We start from the raw sequence: 18560 nt of genomic DNA on the forward strand, positions 1-18560 counted from the left end.
GATTTGAAAGGACCACACACATCAGTGTGTACCAACTCCAACAGACCCTTACCTTGTTCACAGTTTCATGTGAAAGGTGCCTTTGTCATTTTTCCTAATAAGCAAGATTCGCATTCATCATATGATGTAACATCAAATGATTCTAAAATTCCATCTTACTGGAGTTTTGTTATGCGTTTCTTGTTTATATGGCCTAAACAATAATGCCATATATACGTTTTATCCAAACTATCTTTGGATGAATCAACATTATAGATTGAACTATCATTTAGCTTTATTGTGGCTTCCAAGATACCTCTACAAGGACTAGCTTTGAAATAAAATATTCCATTATTGTAAACAAGTATTGATCCATTATCAAAACTAAAATCAAAGCCATCACTAAATAAAGCATCAAATGATATAATTGACCAAACATAAATCTGCTCAAATAGCAAAATTGATGTTGAGTGCACGACGGAGTGTTTAAGAACGTTTATAGCTTTGATCTTTGGTCTGATTTACCATAGATAACCATTATTGAGATGATGATCTACGAAAAGGTGATCAAAGCTACGTCCACCATTGATGGCAGTTGCCGCAACGATGGCCACTAAAGGTGGTTGCATAGGGTTTATGTTCATGGAACATACCTGTTACCGTAAGAGTGTTTTCTGGATGCAATCGCAAGTTCGAGTAATATAGAAAACGATGTCTCGAGTGTAGGAGTTTAGGGTTGTATTTATAATAAAACCCCAACCCTAGATTACCTCATAATTAGGCTTTAGATCCTACCGGATAACAACCATAAATAACGGGTTTATAGTTGGAAAAGGATCACGTTTAATTATGGATAAAATCATATCCGATCGCTTTCGTGTGCGCTAAGAAAAACCCGCGTGCACACCTTCTAATCCAATACTCTGGCAATATTCTGGACTTGCGCACTGCACGTGATACGCACGAGCGCCATGCGCATAGGTAAGTGTATCATTAAGTCCCCCCAGTTTAAGATGATGTGCAATCACCATGGCGCATCATGTTAAACTACTACTTAGGAGCACTTAAAATAAAAAATAGCATATGTTTAATCTTCGTATTTGATTAAAATAATGTTCTCAAGTAACCAAATCGTTTGGCCAAGATTTTACCATCATGGGCATTAATTACTTGACAGCCGTTGTCAATCAAACGTCTGCTATTCAGTCTAGAAAACAGTTGCAGTGCATATAATCATGATGAGACGACCCGTCCTAATCCATAAGGATGAATACAATAATATATGGTTACATTGTGAGGTATTTGACCTCTATATGATACGTTTTACAAACATTGCATTCGTTTTTAAAAGATAAACTTTCATTACATTGAAAGTTGACAGGCATGCATACCATTTCATAAAATCCAAACTGTAAACGACCTAATCTGTCATTTAATTAATAATAATCTTGATTGAACTCAACGACTTCAATGCAACATCTTTTGAAATATGCCATGAATGACTCCATGTAATATCCTTAAAATGAGCAAATGCACAGCGGAAGATTTCTTTCATACCTGAGAATAAACATGCTTTAAAGTGTCAACCAAAATGTTGGTGAGTTCATTAGTTTATTATAAACAATCATTTCCATTATTTTAATAGACCACAAGATTTTCATTTCCATTTCTCATAAACATACATCTCATACATAGAGATAAAAATCATTCATATGGTGAACACCTGGTAATCGACCTTAACAAGATGCATATAGAATATCCCCATCATTCCGGGACTCCCTTCGGACATGATAATTTCGAAGTACTAAATCAGTTCAAATTCTCTGACTGGGGCTTGTTAGTGCCCATAGATCTATCTTTAGGATTCGCATCAATTAGGGGCCAGTTCCCTAATTCTTAGATTACTAGACTAAAAAGGGGCATATTCAATTTCGATAATTCAACCATAGAATGTAGTTTCAATTACTTGTGTCTATTTTGTAAAACATTTATAAAAGCAGCGCATGTATTCTCAGTCCCAAAAATATATATTGCAAAAGCATTTAAAAAGGGAGCAAATGAAACTCACTATACGATATTTTGTAGTAAAAATATGCATAAGACGGAACTGAACAATGCAAGGTTGGCCTCGGATTCACGAACCTATATCAAGTATATATATTAACACATATAATTAACATGTAATAATAATCAAATTAGTTTATATATATTACTTATTTAATTTAGTAATATATTTGTTATTTCAAAGGTTATATATATATATATATATATATATATATATATTGTATATTAATTTATACATATAGTTATACTAATACATATATATCTCTATATAATTAGAATTATATTATTAAATCAAAATTTTGTTATATGTATATATTTGTGTAAATAATGTTATTATGTTTGTAGTAATAATAATACTGTAATAATAATAATAATATTAATGATAATAATAATGATAATAAAAATAATGTAAATAAAATTATATATAAAAATCATGTTAATGAAAATAATAATAATGATAATAAGAATGATAGTTTTATTAATGATGATAATAATAATAATAATAATTCCTTAAATCATGACTTTTATTATAATTATATTCACAACCAAATCTTTATATCTTCTTAATCATAATTATCTCATAATCATATTAAATAATTGAATCATAATCTTCATAACATTATAATTATGATTATATCCAACATTATTTTCGTCAAGTTTTTAATTAGTATTAGTAATAATACTTGTATTAATAGTAATAATATTAATAATATAAATAAGTGATGAGATTTATACCATCAAAAAATATATGTGGGCTTAAAATGAGTCCTTAAAAACTTGAAGTCCAATTAGCAAAACTTTAGTAGCCCATCATCCACAAGTAGTTTAGTTAGCCTTGCAAGTCCATTAAAAGCCCAAGTGACCCAATTATAGTCCGATCCAATAGCCATTTAATCAACCCAATTTGTATTACAACAAAAGGGTTACGGTTAACAGAGAAAATTAAGAAGCAGAAGTAGATTTCGACATAGTTCACTTGGGATCGGTTTTATGGCTCTCGATCAACCAGATAACAACATAAACAGACACAACCGAATAGTTGCAGCAACAATCCGAACAGTAGCAGGTTTTGAAGAAGATGTTGTGGTTTCTCGTTGATGACTGTATCTAGGGATATACGGTTTTCGAGTTGTAGGATTTAATTACAGAATATACGTGTTTTTGTGTAAAGCTTGTCGAGTTCATGATGAAGAATAACAACAGTAGCAGGTGTTGATTCTGAGATGGTGTTGTGTTTGTGTTCAATCGAAGCAGAAAAAAAAATATAGAAAAAGCTGCAAGTTCGATGGCCTAAGGTTTATTCGAATCAGAAAACTGAAAACAGGAACAGACGACGGGAAATATAACATAAATCACTAACAGTAATCATCTTGTTTCCATAGACATCATCTTATCACGACATTAATTTCTTTATCATCTTCATCATAATCGAAAACATTATCATGATCATCATATTAAACATAATGGCCTAATAATTAATTAAGCCCAAGTAACAAAAAGGCTTTACGAGTCTAGCTAACAAATTGGAGGTTTGGATTTCGGTTCAATCAACAAAAAGGAATGGACCCCATCCTAATCATCTTTATCGTTATTTATGTTCATAATCAATCATTATCAAAGTTCAAAAATTTCTAAACGTAACCTGAATTCGTGCGTCTTTATCTCAGTGTAACCCCTTTAAACATTAAAAGAGTATTTGCTTTTTAAAAAAGGCACGTCAATTTCTTCTGCTCCTTGTGGGGTTTTGTATCAATAAGTGGTGCACTTTCTTTTGAGTAAATTATATATCACCTTTATACAGCCCACGAATTCCTTGTCATACTAGCTTGTCGAGGGTATAATTATTATACCTGTCACTTTTGTTTCTAAACAAAGTGTTAATAATTTTTGCATGGATCCTTTCAATGGTTTATGGTTGTTTGAAATAGAAAAAGAAATAACGTGGCAGCAGCGGTGTGGTAGCAGTTTTAGTATATGGCTGTTTGGTGGTGATCTCTAATGATGGTTAAAGGTGGAGGTGAGTGGTTGCTGGTTCAAGAAGAGGAGGGTGCCGGTGATCGTTGGTTGTTGTAGGAGGATGGTATGGTGATGGTTGAGTTTTGGTTCATCTAGGAAACAACTAAAACAGAAAGATCGAGGTAGAAATAGTGGTGGTGTTAGTGATGGTTTTAAGTGGTGGAAGAGGGTTTACAAGGTGGCGGTTTGTTGGTGGTATTTGATAATATACATTTACTTATAGTAGCTTGATGGTGTTCGGTTTTAATGAGTGTGATCGAAGGTAATAGTTTCATTGGTGATGATTGATGAAGATGATGATCAAAGGTGCTGGTGGTATTCGATGATGGTTTGGAGTGTTTGTTTTAACCGAACATTAGATCATGATGGGTGTGGTTATGGTGTAGGTTTACAGCAGCAAACTTGGGGTGTTCACATGGGTTATAGAAACAGTTAAACATACATATAAGTTTCAAGTGATAGTTTTGATTGTGATGGTTATGGTTTGTGAGTTTTCGAACCGTCTAGTAAAACCGAATAGCAATGAGTAGTTCTTGGTTGTGTGTGTGTGTTCGACAAAAGAAAGGAAGAATGGGTGATCATGGTGGTGATAAGATGGTTGTTGATGGTTGAGGAAACAGAAAACGATGGTAGTTCTAAGGTGATGAAGGTTGTGGTGATCACAAGTAGAACACAAAATAAGAAGTGGGTTGTAGAATAAGAAGAAGGAGATAGGCGGGTTTTTAAGAAGATGAATTGAGTTTTGAGATCTTTGTTCTCTGCAAGTATGTATATGTATATATAATATAATATGTAATATGAATTAGTTGGTGAATGAAACAAATAATACACAGTAAACGCTTTTCAATTATAAACATAGTAATATTCCATTCATTCAATCTCAATTCACGGATTCAATTAGGCCGTGTAATTCCAAAAGTAAAAAAGCAAATTTTTAATATAATATATCTATAAAATTTTAAAACGTGCTTATACAATAGTAGTCTGTAAATATCTACCGACAGTTTTCCACGGATAATGTATCGTGCTCCGTTTATTGATTAGTGGTGAATAAAAAGTCTTCGGAAAAAAATTCCAAAATTTTATATTAATCATATTTATTTATTTTAGTCATTATGGTATAAAATTCGGTTATTAATTTATTAAATAAAAATTACATCAACTGTCCCTCTCAATTCTGGGTAAAATATAAAAAGTTCTAAAATTTAACAAACAGCTCCTAAATACATTTTTAATAAGTCTATAATTTATAGATCTCATTTTCGGATCACCGTTTATTATAAAATCATATAAGTTTGAATTTAACTTGCTTAATATCAATCGGAACATCGAACGAGCATTACAATCATTTAATATTTATTTTTAATATATATATATATATATATATATATATATATATATATATATAGTGGTAGGATCAAGAGGGAAGTAACCATTCGGGGGGAAGCAGGGGGAAGCAAAAACTTTTTTTTTCGTTTTTTGAAAAAACTTTGTTCACGAACATTATAGATTAGATGAAAATATGAACATTTAGTAGAGACACTTTGTGATAAATGTTTTTATTTTGGCGGGAAAACGCTCGAAGAAGTAATATATAACAATTATCGTGTTTTTCGAGCGTATTTTGAGGTTTTAGCTATTGGGGTTTAGATATTAGGGTTTAGATATTAGGGTTTATATGGTTTAGATATTAGGGTTAGAAATTTAGGGTTTAGGGTTTAGATTTAGGATTTAGATAGAGTTTTTAACACGAACGGTTTAGAGTTTAGGGTTTAGGGTTTAGGGTTTAGGGTTTGGTGTTTTCGGTTTATGGAATAAACCCAAAACACCAAACCCTAAACCCTAAACCCTAAACCCTAAACTCTAAATCGGGCTAAATTTTACTTTACAAAACATGAAAAAAAAAAACGTTCATATTCTTCACGAACAATATTATCTTGAATGTTATTTTTGTCGATCGTTTTTCCGCATAAATAATAACATTCATCACGAAGTGTCTCTTCTAAATGTTCATATTTTCGTGTGATCTTGATGCCGGAAAAAAAAATCAAAAAAAACGAAAAAAAAAAAAATTTTTTTGCTTCCCCCCGATTGGTTACTTCCCCATTGATCCTGCCCCTATATATATATATATATATATATATATATATATATATATAGATTCATTTTAACTAACAACAACATATAATTCTTCAAATTATATTTCAAATTATTTTTTATATATATACACACATATCTATTTATAATTAATTGTTCGTCAATCGTCGAAAATGGTAAAAGTCAAATGCATATATGAAACAGTTCAAAATTTTGAGACTCGGTTTAATAGACTTTGCTTATCTTGTTGAAACCATATAAAGATTAAGTTTAAATTTGGTCAGAAATTTTCGGGTCGTCACACATGACAGGCTGTCAAATCAAGGTTTGCTTAACCATCAGCCAATGCTAACCTGCACCACATCTTAACCTATCCCATACAACATTCTTATCGTTAGCCGTTCATTTAACTTGTCATTTGTTCAGATCATGACACGTGTATGGTGCGTATTACATCACGCGTTTTGGAGCCCTAATTGTTTCCGATTATAAATAGGATTCCTTCTTTTACCATTTAAGGGAAAATTTCAAAATCAACTTCGTTTCCATCTTCGCTCTCAAAAATCTCCGATCAAGTTCTGGCGATCACACAATTACTCAGGTCAGTTTACTCTTCGCTTAAATCTTTTTATCATGTCGACTTCGTTTACCAGTACAACCGTTTTTCATGTTCATTCAATATCATTTGGGATGGTGCCCGCGGGTAATGGGCGCGGATCTTATATATCCGCGACCCGCCCGTCGGGTTATTTTTTTCTCATTGAGACCCGTTACCCGCCCGCGGATAAAAATATTTCGCCCATGCCCGTGATCCTTGGATACCCGTGACCCGCGGGTAATAAAAATATACAACTTAGTAAAAAAAATATATTAAAAAGTCAAAAAATTTATTAATTATAAACCATATATATAAACTACAAGTAAAATGACTTAAAAATTATTTTTTTACTTATATGTAATAGTTTATATCTAATAATTATTACTCCCTCCGTCTCACCAGAAGTGTCCACTTTGACTTTCAGTAGTTTTTCTATATCAACTTTGACTTTAAATATTTTTATTTGTGTTATATAATACATCATCAAAGTTATACCAATGAAAACACATTTAAAACTCAATCTATTCATATAATTTTCATCAAATATTATATAACACAAATTAAAATATTTAGAGTCAAAGTTGATAAAAAAAGACTGGAAAAAGTCAAAATGGACACTTCTGGTGGGACAGAGGGAGTATATTATAACTAAAATCACTTTTAAATTTAATAATCGTATGTATAAACTCACGGGTAATTTAAAAGAAGTGGACGGATTTGCGGATCGGGTTTTACCCATGGTGGGTAGTATAAACCCGCGACCCGTTGGCGGGTATAAATTTTTACCCGTACCCGTGCCCGCGGGTAAGAATGTATGATGTTACCCACCCGTCGCGGATTGGATACCCGCGGGTCACGGGTTTTTTCTCGCCCGTTGCCATCCCTAAATATCATCAACCCTTGACCAAGAGTCAATGAAATGCATCGTCAAATGGCATCCACCCATCGCCGACTTTAATCCCACCCTTCCAAAGGCAAACAAGCGAGCCCACAAACCACCCTTCGGCATGATTACTGTGTACGATCAAACCCTCGAGGTAGGGAACGTCCGAATTCCTCCAACCACCTTTTTCATGAGAGTTTTATCCGCTTACAACATAGGATTAGGTCAATTGTATCCGTACAGTGCTACCCGATTATCCCTGTTTGAGATGTGGTGTTTGGCTAACAATCGAGAGCTGTGACGACCCGAAAATTTCTGACCAAATTTAAAACTTATTCTTTATATGATTTCGACAAGATAAGCAAAGTTTGTAATGTTGATTCTAAACATTTTTGAACTAATGTGATATATTCAGTTAACCTTTGACAATTGACCGACGATTTACGAAAATCTATTTGTAAATAGATATATATATATATATATACACACAATAAGTTGGAATATTAATTATTAAAATTAATTATAAATAACTTGCAATGTGTATTTAAAAACTGATTTATGTATATTAAATAAAGATATATACATTTTTATAATTTCAAGTATTTAGTAAACGATAGTAACATTCGTTTATTGATTCGAGTGATATTTAGATAAGTTAAGTGAAAAGTTTAAGATGAACAAGTAAAACACTAATTTGTTACAGTATTTTCGAATTGCTACAGTACCGGAAAAGCTACAGTGTTTTCGAAAACCACTATTTGCTACAGTAAAAATCATTTTGCTACAGTGAAACGCTATTTCAAAATGAAAATGTATGTATATATTACAAATGTTATAAAATATAATATTAACTTATATATAAAACGTTTTAATTTAAAATAATATTATTATATATTAAGACGTTAATTTATAGAAGCAAATGACCAAAACACACGAATGTTCAAAATACACTTTAGTAATATAGTTTATTGATAATTTAAGTCTATATTTTGACAAGGGTACGAGTCACGAAACGTAGAATGCAAATTATCTAAGTGTACGAAAGGACGTTCGAAAAACCAGAATCGGGACATAAGTCGAGTGTCAACGTACAAGTCGACGGAGCAAAATTTACAAGTCAACTTGGCACGAGAATATAATATAATATATAATTAATTAATATAAATTATATATATTATATATAATTAAAATAATATGTCGACGAGCTAGATTACAAAATTGAGGGTAAGCTGGAACCAGGAGGCTTGCGATCGCGGAGCCTAATGCCTCAGAACCATCGCAATCGTGGAGCTATGTGACACAAAAATGGCTATAAAGTTCGATCATTTCTCCTGCCGAACTCATTCTCTCAATCTCTCATTCTCTCAATCTCTGTTATATTATTATTATTATTATTATTATTATTAATATTATTATTATTATTATTATTATTATTATTATTATTATTATTATTATTATTATTATTATTATTATTATTATTATTATTATTATTATTATTTTTAACCCTAATATTATTATTAGTAGTATGAGTATTATTATTAGTATTATTATACCTAAAATACTACGACGAAGTTATGCTCAAATGATTTTAAACCGAGTTTTAAAATAAGTCAAACCTAGTGTTTATCATCTCTGTTGCGTCTACGTACTTTCCTGCAATATTGAATCACAATATTGATACGTGAGCATTCATATCTTATCTTTTATATATAAATAGTGTATCCATGTCTAGTGCTCGAGTATATATGTTTATGCATGCGTGTATGCTAATTTTTGTCGTTAGACAGTTTATGATGAATCACGAATTTAATACATATACTACTGATATAAGGTATATGATATGCATGTTTTTGGAAAGCTGGTTAAAAATCAATAACTTTTCATTTAGAAATCGTGTAATTTCGATGAACGAATTAAAAGATATGGTCAACTGAATTATGATTGACGTTAATTGAAATTGCTTTTGAATCTACAATTGATATTTAAACAACTTGTTTATAAGATTGATAAATTGAATTTTTAAATATTACTAGCCGAGTAAATGAATCCTTATATAAGGCACGTCTCGTTTTGTTGAACAATTGTCAAAATTGACTGTCTTATCATGTTTTAAAGCTTTACAAACGCTATAATCTGATTTTACAAGTATTGAAAAACTATGTGAAATAATAAAATATTTTCGATTGCCATGATAATTCAAATATAATATAACTCCAAAAATAAATAATATTTTGAGTTTGATAAACTATAAATTCGTTCAATTATCAAGACTTATACTATGTTAATATAATAAACATGTATAGATTTAAAGATCATATTGGGTCAGGTTGACTTTTTGAGATAACTTTTGTTAACTTTTGTATGACGGTCGCGAGCATTAGGATTGTGATACACTATGACCTGACCTAGCTTATTAGACATGTATTGACCAACATATGTTCTCTAGGTTGAGATCTACGGTTATTTTGCATTCCGAGTTTCGATCACATTTCGGTGAATGACCTTATGTGCTACTAAGGTGAGTTTCATTTGCTCCTTTTTTAATTGCTTTTGCAATCTATATTTTTGGGCTGAGAATACATACACTTTATTTTAAACGCAATGGATACAAGTACATACTAAATTATACACCGAGTTTGAACCGAAAATCCCTTAGCTTTGGTAACTAGTAGCTGCCGGTTATAAGAACTAGTGGGCGCGAATAGTTGTATATGGATCCATAGGGCTTGACATCCCCGTCTGTTCCAGGTATAGAAACCCTAGCCTGAACTATAAAACATATGTATGCTATTTGAGTTTAGTACACGTTGGTTTACGTGTGTTGTACATGTTGGTTGCATGTATGTTAAAACAGGGGTACTTATTATATATACGTTAAAATTTAGTTACCAGGGTGCTCAATCTTGTAGAATATTTTGATAAACGTTTCTGGATGAAACAACTGAAATCTTGTGATACACCTTTATATACAGATTATGCGCAACATTAAAACTATGAACTCACCAACCTTCGTGTTGACACTTTTAAGCATGTTTATTCTCAGGTTCCTAGAAGTCTTCTGCTGTTTGCTTATATGTGATACAAGCTATGTGCATGGAGTTATACATGCTTTATTCGAGAAAATGTTGCATTCACAAAATCATCACCATGTATCTTATTTTGACTGCATTATCAACGGATGTAGTATTGTAAACTATTATTTACGGTGATTGTCTATATGTAGAAATCATCAAACGTCAAAAACCTTGGAATTTGATATTCAATTATGGTGTGCCTTTTCAAAAGAATGCAATGTTTACAAAACGTATCATGTAGAAGTCAGTACCTCACTGTGAAATTGATGAATGATGTATTCGTCCAAATGGATTTGGATGGGTCATCATAGTTTGTATCAGAGCTTGAGGTCATAGGGAACCAGAATTTACATTAGTGTGTTTAACTGGTAATTGTTAGTATGCATTAGTGAGTCTGGACTATGACCGTATCTGTTTTTACCGAGTTTTGCTTATCATTTCTTGTCAAAAATTACTTGCTTATCATTCTTAAGTCTAGACACGTGTTCCTGCATTTATTGCATAGATAGTATACAGACTAATACATATCTTAGCATATCTGCTATTGTAAACTTTGTCTAACATCTTCCGAAGATTCCTCCATGATTTACGGAATTTTGGTATTATATATACATATGTAAATTATGTATTGAAGAATACCAATCTAAATCCTATAATCTATTTCATATCAAAAATCATTTCCCTGATTATACAATATGGATCCCGCATCTAGTTCAAATTCCTTAGATTCCGACAAGTATTCCGATATGGATTTCCACTCGAGCTCCGAAAGCAGTGTGACCAGAATGGATCAACCAATTAGCCATCATCTATTCTGAATGAATTGGGGATGGGTTCGTAGCCTACTTAATCATTGGAGACAAGAAGAAGGTGATCCCTTCCATCCACCACATTCGCCTCTTGGCGAAGAACCTGAAGCACTTACCGACGAACCTATTCGTAATACTATTTTCTCTCTCATTTCCAGAGTATCTCGTCATGATTATATACTATCTCAAATTCTAGATCTTATTCATCCGCTCGTCGAACCGGCAATCATCCCGGTGTAGTAGCAGAAGTCAACGAGCTTCGCGCTCGAGTATTGGCTTTGGAGAATATGGTGCAAAAGTTACAAGCACCACCAGCATCACCGGCATCAATAGTACCACCATCATCAACACCAACAGTATCATTACCACCACCAACAACAACATCCGCATCCCACACCTCAACATCACAATCTGTACCTCGAGCATCAACGTCATACTTACCATAGATACCAAGGAGTACCAACAACAATAACCGATGAAGTATTGATTCATAACTTCATTGGAGAAATATTCTGCGGCGATTATGTAATCTCTAAAGTCTTAGAGATTATCTATTCCAGCCGTAACCGTAAATCAGATGAGTGGACCGAAACGATAGAAGGAAGAGTAGAAACCCTGACCGAAATGGTGCACGATTTACAAGCTAGACTTGTTTTACCAGTAGCATCAACAGTACCGTCAGTATCACCAACACTGGAAAAACCTGTAGCACTACAAGTTCTGCCAATTTCATAATCACCAACATCATCACAAATCAACAATGCGTATATTGTATCAACGAGTTATGAAGTATTAACTCATTTCCCCTAAAGAAATTATATGTATATTTAATATATATGAATTTTGAAATCAAAATAAATCTTTTCGTACTAAGCTATTACGTGTGAATCTTAACTGGTAGGTACTACTCGGTTAGTTCATATTACTAATATGCAATAATGTACATCCTTCATTAACGACATAACCATCGTTAACTACAATCTCTATTTCAAATTCAATGAATTCCTTTTCATAATAAACTAAGTGTATTATTCAATTACACGTTTGATATTACACTTTCATTTTCGATGTACTCGAAACTTTCTAGAAAACATCATTTGTACCTTGCGAAGTTAGCAAGAGTTCCATGAGCACCAACATGATTCACTGAGGAAATATCAATAAAACAGAATAAGGAAGTATTGATTACATTAGTGAAATACTCCGCGAAGATTATGAAATCTTTAATGTTTTAGAGATTATTCATTTCTAATCCAGCCAAAAATCAAATGAGCTTATTATGATATTAACTCATTAAATCTTTATTATATCTGAAGAAAATATACATACATATATTTTCATAAAGACTGTAATAAAATTCTCTGGTACAAGATATTACTTGTAAAACTTTTAACGGGTAGGTAATACCCGAGAGATATATAAATTCACAATTAATATGTTACATTCTCCGATTCTGATTCAGCAAATCAACTTCAACTTTTCATCCGAATAAACCTTATTATAACTGTGATATATATGTTTCCTCTTTTCGTCATCATTACCGGGGAACCGTTTATATTTCACCACATTAGCAGTAAACTTACCAGCAACATCATTGATCTTTAACTTTCTGAAAAATCATTATATTCATTGAAACCCTATCATGTACTCATCTGCATCTTGTAACGGTAATTGTCATACCAAAAAGCTTCAATCATTATTCTCGAATTTCCCAGCAATTCTACGCCAACAGTTATATATGTACATATAACGTCTATCTCCTAGACTTACACACTTCGAATGTGAAGTTTCTGAAAAACACCCTAAACTGCAAACTAGTTCTCCAAATTTTGGAAAAATGCTGATGAAGCAGCAAAAACTGTAAACGACCTTAACAGTCAAAAGTTTGATGATAAAGCATAGTGGCTGAAGAAGCTCAGAAGATGAGAAAATTTGGTACTGAAAAAGGATAGAGCAAACCATGAAGGAAACTGTAGACAAATCACAAGGACTAAACCTGCCTTCAAAGAATCCAAATGATTCATTATCCGTTGAAGTCATTAACGAATATCTTGTTCCTGACTCTAAACCTTTACGAACAACTCTTCTTCATCATCCATCGATATTAGAAATTCTAAGATATCATCGTATCTTTCATTATAAATATCCTCGATATTTCTGAAAATATTTTCATAACTATTCTTATCTGAAATCATTTATCTCTTCGCGATATCAGTGTTACATCAGAAAGGAAACTGTTTTAGTTTCTAAATTCTGAAAAGTTTGAACTTAAATTATGAATGTTATTGAAGTAGAGTTGGAAACTGAAGCATGAGTTAGTATAATATAATGACACTTGATCAACGTGGTTATATTACAGTAAGTCATGTTGTTTCTAATGGAACGTGATAAAGGTTCACAGATCATACCCTCATCATGAACCATGTTACATAACTCTTTCATTCTATTTAACCTCTAAACTATCAAGAAAATATTTTTCTTAGTGATTCGGTCTTTTTCGAATATTCTGGTAAATTGACAAATCAAATCGTGCTATTACCTTTCCTTTCTACTTTGTATATTATGATCATTCAAAACTCCATACCTACGAATTCTGAACCATTATTCGCTTGACTTGTAGTCGGGAAGAAAAAAAAACAAAAGCATGGAACTCCTAAATATAAGGGAAAATATAAAGCCTGACAACAACACATAAATTACAAACAATGTATATCAATACGTATTGCAATATAAAGACACGGGAGAATTAAAAATATTATAACCCCAAGGTAATAGCAGAAGAAAATAACTTCCTCTGGTGGCAGATGAAAAAGAATAATGAAGGATACGATAGCCATGAAAATATCAAGAATCGGGACTGGATTTAACATTTTCACAACCTATTGAGAGGTATGAAATGAGGAAGAAGATGTAGGAGTAATGAAAATAATGTAACGGAAGAGGTTGATTTATAGTGAAATATCATACATAGCAATCGAGGCAGATTAACGCAATTAATCAAAGAGGATCATAATTTCCTTGATTACCGTAGAATCAAATCTTTTACAGATTTCAAGAATTATCTTTAGATTCCTTAAAATCCAGAAATCCACCGTGACTACGTCAAAAGTTAAATCTTTATCTCAACCTTTTGTGACAGCTTCACTCGTACGCTTCACATAATCGAATCGTTTTATCTATATTAGTCAATAATGATGAAACTCTATTCATCAACTCGTATTCGTCATGAAAACATTTTTATTGTTAGCAATGACAATCTCTATCAAATTTTGGGACGAAATTTCTTTAACGGGTAGGTACTGTGACGACTTAAAAATTTCTGACCAAATTTAAAACTTAGTCTTTATATGATTTCGACAAGATAAGCAAAGTCTGTAATATTAATTCTCAAAATTTTTGAACTAATGTTATATATTCAGTTAACCTTTGACTATTGACCGACGATTCACGAAAATCTATTTATAAATAGATATATATATATATATATAGAATAAGTTGGAATATTAATTATTAAAATTAATTATAAATAACTTGCAATGTGTATTTAAAAACTGATTTATGTATATTAAATAAAGATATATACATATTTATAATTTCAAATATTTAGTAAACGATAGTAACATTCGTTTATTGATTCTAGTGATATTTAGATAAGTTAACTGAAACGTTTAAGATGAACAAGTAAAACACTAATTTGCTATAGTATTTTCGAATTGCTACAGTACCCGAAAAGCTACAGTGTTTTCGAAAACCACTATTTGCTAAAGTAAAAATCATTTTGCTACAGTGAAACAATATTTCAAAATGAAAATGTATGTATATATTACAAATGTTATAAAATATAATATTAACTTATATATTAAACGTTTTAATTTAAAATAATATTATTATATATTAAGACGTTAATTTATAGAAGCAAATGACCAAAACACTCGAACGTTCAAAATACACTTTGAGTAATATAGTTTATTGATAATTTAAGTCTATATTTTGACAAGGATACGAGTCACGAAACGTAGAATGCAAATTATCTAAGTGTACGAAAGGACGTTCGAAAAACCGGAATCGGGATATAAGTCGAGTGTCAACGTACAAGTCGATGGAGCAAAAATTACAAGTCAACTAGCACGAGAATATAATATAATATATAATTAATTAATATAAATCATATATATTATATATAATTAAAATAATATGTCGACGAGCTAGATTACAAAATTGAGGGTGAGCTGGAACCAGGAGGCTCGCGATCGCGGAGCCTAATGTCTCAGAACCATCGTGATCGCGGAGCTAGGTGACACAAAAATGGCTATAAAGCTCGATCGTTTCTCCTGCCGAACTCATTCTCTCAATCTCTCATTCTCTCAATCTCTGTTATATATATATATATATATATATATATATATATATATATATATATATATATATATATATATATATATATATATATTATTAACCCTAATATTATTATTAGTAGTATGAGTATTATCAATGGCGGAGTTGATAGGGTGGCTTGGGGGTGTTGAGCCACCCTCAATCAGCCCAGAAACTTCAATAATATATTAGCCCGTTGTTCATATTTCAAGTGCATCTTTTATTTGGGCCACCCTTAATTACCTTCTCACAATCCAATTCTAATTCCCGATTTCTTATAACAACATAAAATATAAAATACGTAACAATTATTTTGACTAAATGTTTCATGTACGTATTTTATTTATTATTTTTTATATATATTCTTACCATCTCATGTAAAAATTCTTTGCCTTTTTTTTTTATTATATGTTATGTTATATGTTATTCATTTGTTTAAATGGATGTTATTAGAAATTAATAATAGTTTGAACCACCATACCAAATTCGAGAAAGAACGTGGAATCAGATATATTTTTTTTTCAAAAGGCAGCAAATTTCAGTAGAAACTTAGGACCAATTGGGGGTCCTAAACCCAGTACACGAACAAGCAGAACAATACAAAACAAGGAATGGTTGTCGAGGACACAACCACAACCAAACTTACTATACAACCCATAAAAGAGCTAGCCTAACAAACATAAGAGCATGGGTTTGAGATCCATTGTAACCAATCGATCTTAACATTTTCAAACGATTTGAGACCCATTCAAACGATTTGAGTTGGATTTCCATTAGGGCCGCCGGGCCGGTCCAACACTTTCCCGAAAATGCTTTCATATTTAGTAACGAATCTAGGAAATTTTTTGATTGGTGGTAAAAAATTTGCTACAATATTTGGAACTAAAAAGTGATGTAAAACATCATTATAAGATTTAGTAAAAGATCTAGTAAAATTTTCAATACACATTAATATCAATAAGCAACGTAATAACTAAAAAGAGCTTCAACTTAAAACTTAAAAGTCTTTGCGCTGAGCCTTGTGAGTTATGCGGTATAAAAGGTTTAGCGCCGACAAAATTAGCCACCCTTAATAAAATTTCCTGGCTCCGCCCCTGAGTATTATTATTAGTATTATTATACATAAAATACTACGACGAAGTTCTGCTCAAATGATTTCAAATCGAGTTTTCAAATAAGTCAAACCTAGTGTTTATCATCTCTGTTGCGTCTACGTACTTTCCTGCGATATTGAATCACAATATTGATACGTGAGCATTCATATCTTATCTTTTATATATAAATAGTATATCCATGTCTAGTGCTCGAGTATATATGTTTATGCATGCGTGTATGCTAATTTTCGTCGTTAGATAGTTTATGATGAATCATGAATTTAATACATATACTACTGATATAAGGTATATGATATGCATGTTTTTTGAAAAGCTGGCGAAAAATCAATAACTTTTCATTTAGAAATCGTGTAATTTCGATGAACGAATTAAAAGATATGGTCAACTGAATTATGATTGACGTTAATTGAAATTGCTTTTGAATCTACAATTGATATTTAAACAACTTGTTTATAAGATTGATAAATTGAATTTTTAAATATTACCAGCCGAGTAAATGAATCCTTATATAAGGCACGTCTCGTTTTGTTGAACAATTGTCAAAATTGATTGTCTTATCATGTTTTAAAGCTTTACAAATGCTATAATCTGATTTTACAAGTATTGGAAAACTATGTGAAATAATAAAATATTTTCGATTGCCATGATAATTCAAATAATATAACTCCAGAAATAAATAATATTTTGAGTTTGATAAACTATAAATTCGTTCAATTATCAAGACTTATACTATGTTAATATAATAAACATGTATAGATTTAAAGATCATATTGGGTCAGGTTGACATTTTGAGATAACTTTTGTTAACTTTTGTATGATGGTCGCGAGCATTAGGATTGTGAGACATGTATTGACCAACATATGTTCTCTAGGTTTAGATCTATGGTTATTTTGCATTTCGAGTTTCGGTCACATTTCGGTGAATGACCTTATGTGCTGCTAAGGTGAGTTTCATTTGCTCCGAATATGTAAAGTTTTTAGTTGTAATATCATCCCAATATGTAAAGTTTTTAGTTGTAATTATTCTATTTTAAGTTGTAATCGTTTAAATAAATAAATGTGAAGACGAAGCACGAAGATTAAAGAATTGAAGAATATCCCCATCATTCCGGGACTCTCATCGGACATGATAAAATCGAAGTACTAAAGCATCCGTAACCCGGATGAGGTTTGTTAGGCCCAATAGATCTATCTTTAGGATTCGCGTCAATTAGGGTTTCTGTTTCCAAATTCTTAGATTACCAGACTAAAAAGGGTGATATTCGATTCGATAATCCAACCATAGAATGTAGTTTCGATTACTTGTGTCTATTTCGTAAAACATTTATAAAAGCAGCGCATGTATTCTCAGTCCCAAAAATATATATTGCAAAAGCATTTAAAAAGGGAGCAAATGAAACTCACAATACTGTATTTTATAGTAAAAATACATATGACGGTATTGAACAAGTGTAGGGTTGGCCTCGGATTCACGAACCTATATCAGTTATATATATATTAAAACATATAATAACAATTAACAAGTTTATATATTAATATTATTAATATACT

Source organism: Rutidosis leptorrhynchoides, chromosome 8 (assembly GCF_046630445.1).
Source record: "Rutidosis leptorrhynchoides isolate AG116_Rl617_1_P2 chromosome 8, CSIRO_AGI_Rlap_v1, whole genome shotgun sequence".
NCBI classification, from domain to species: Eukaryota; Viridiplantae; Streptophyta; class Magnoliopsida; order Asterales; family Asteraceae; genus Rutidosis; species Rutidosis leptorrhynchoides.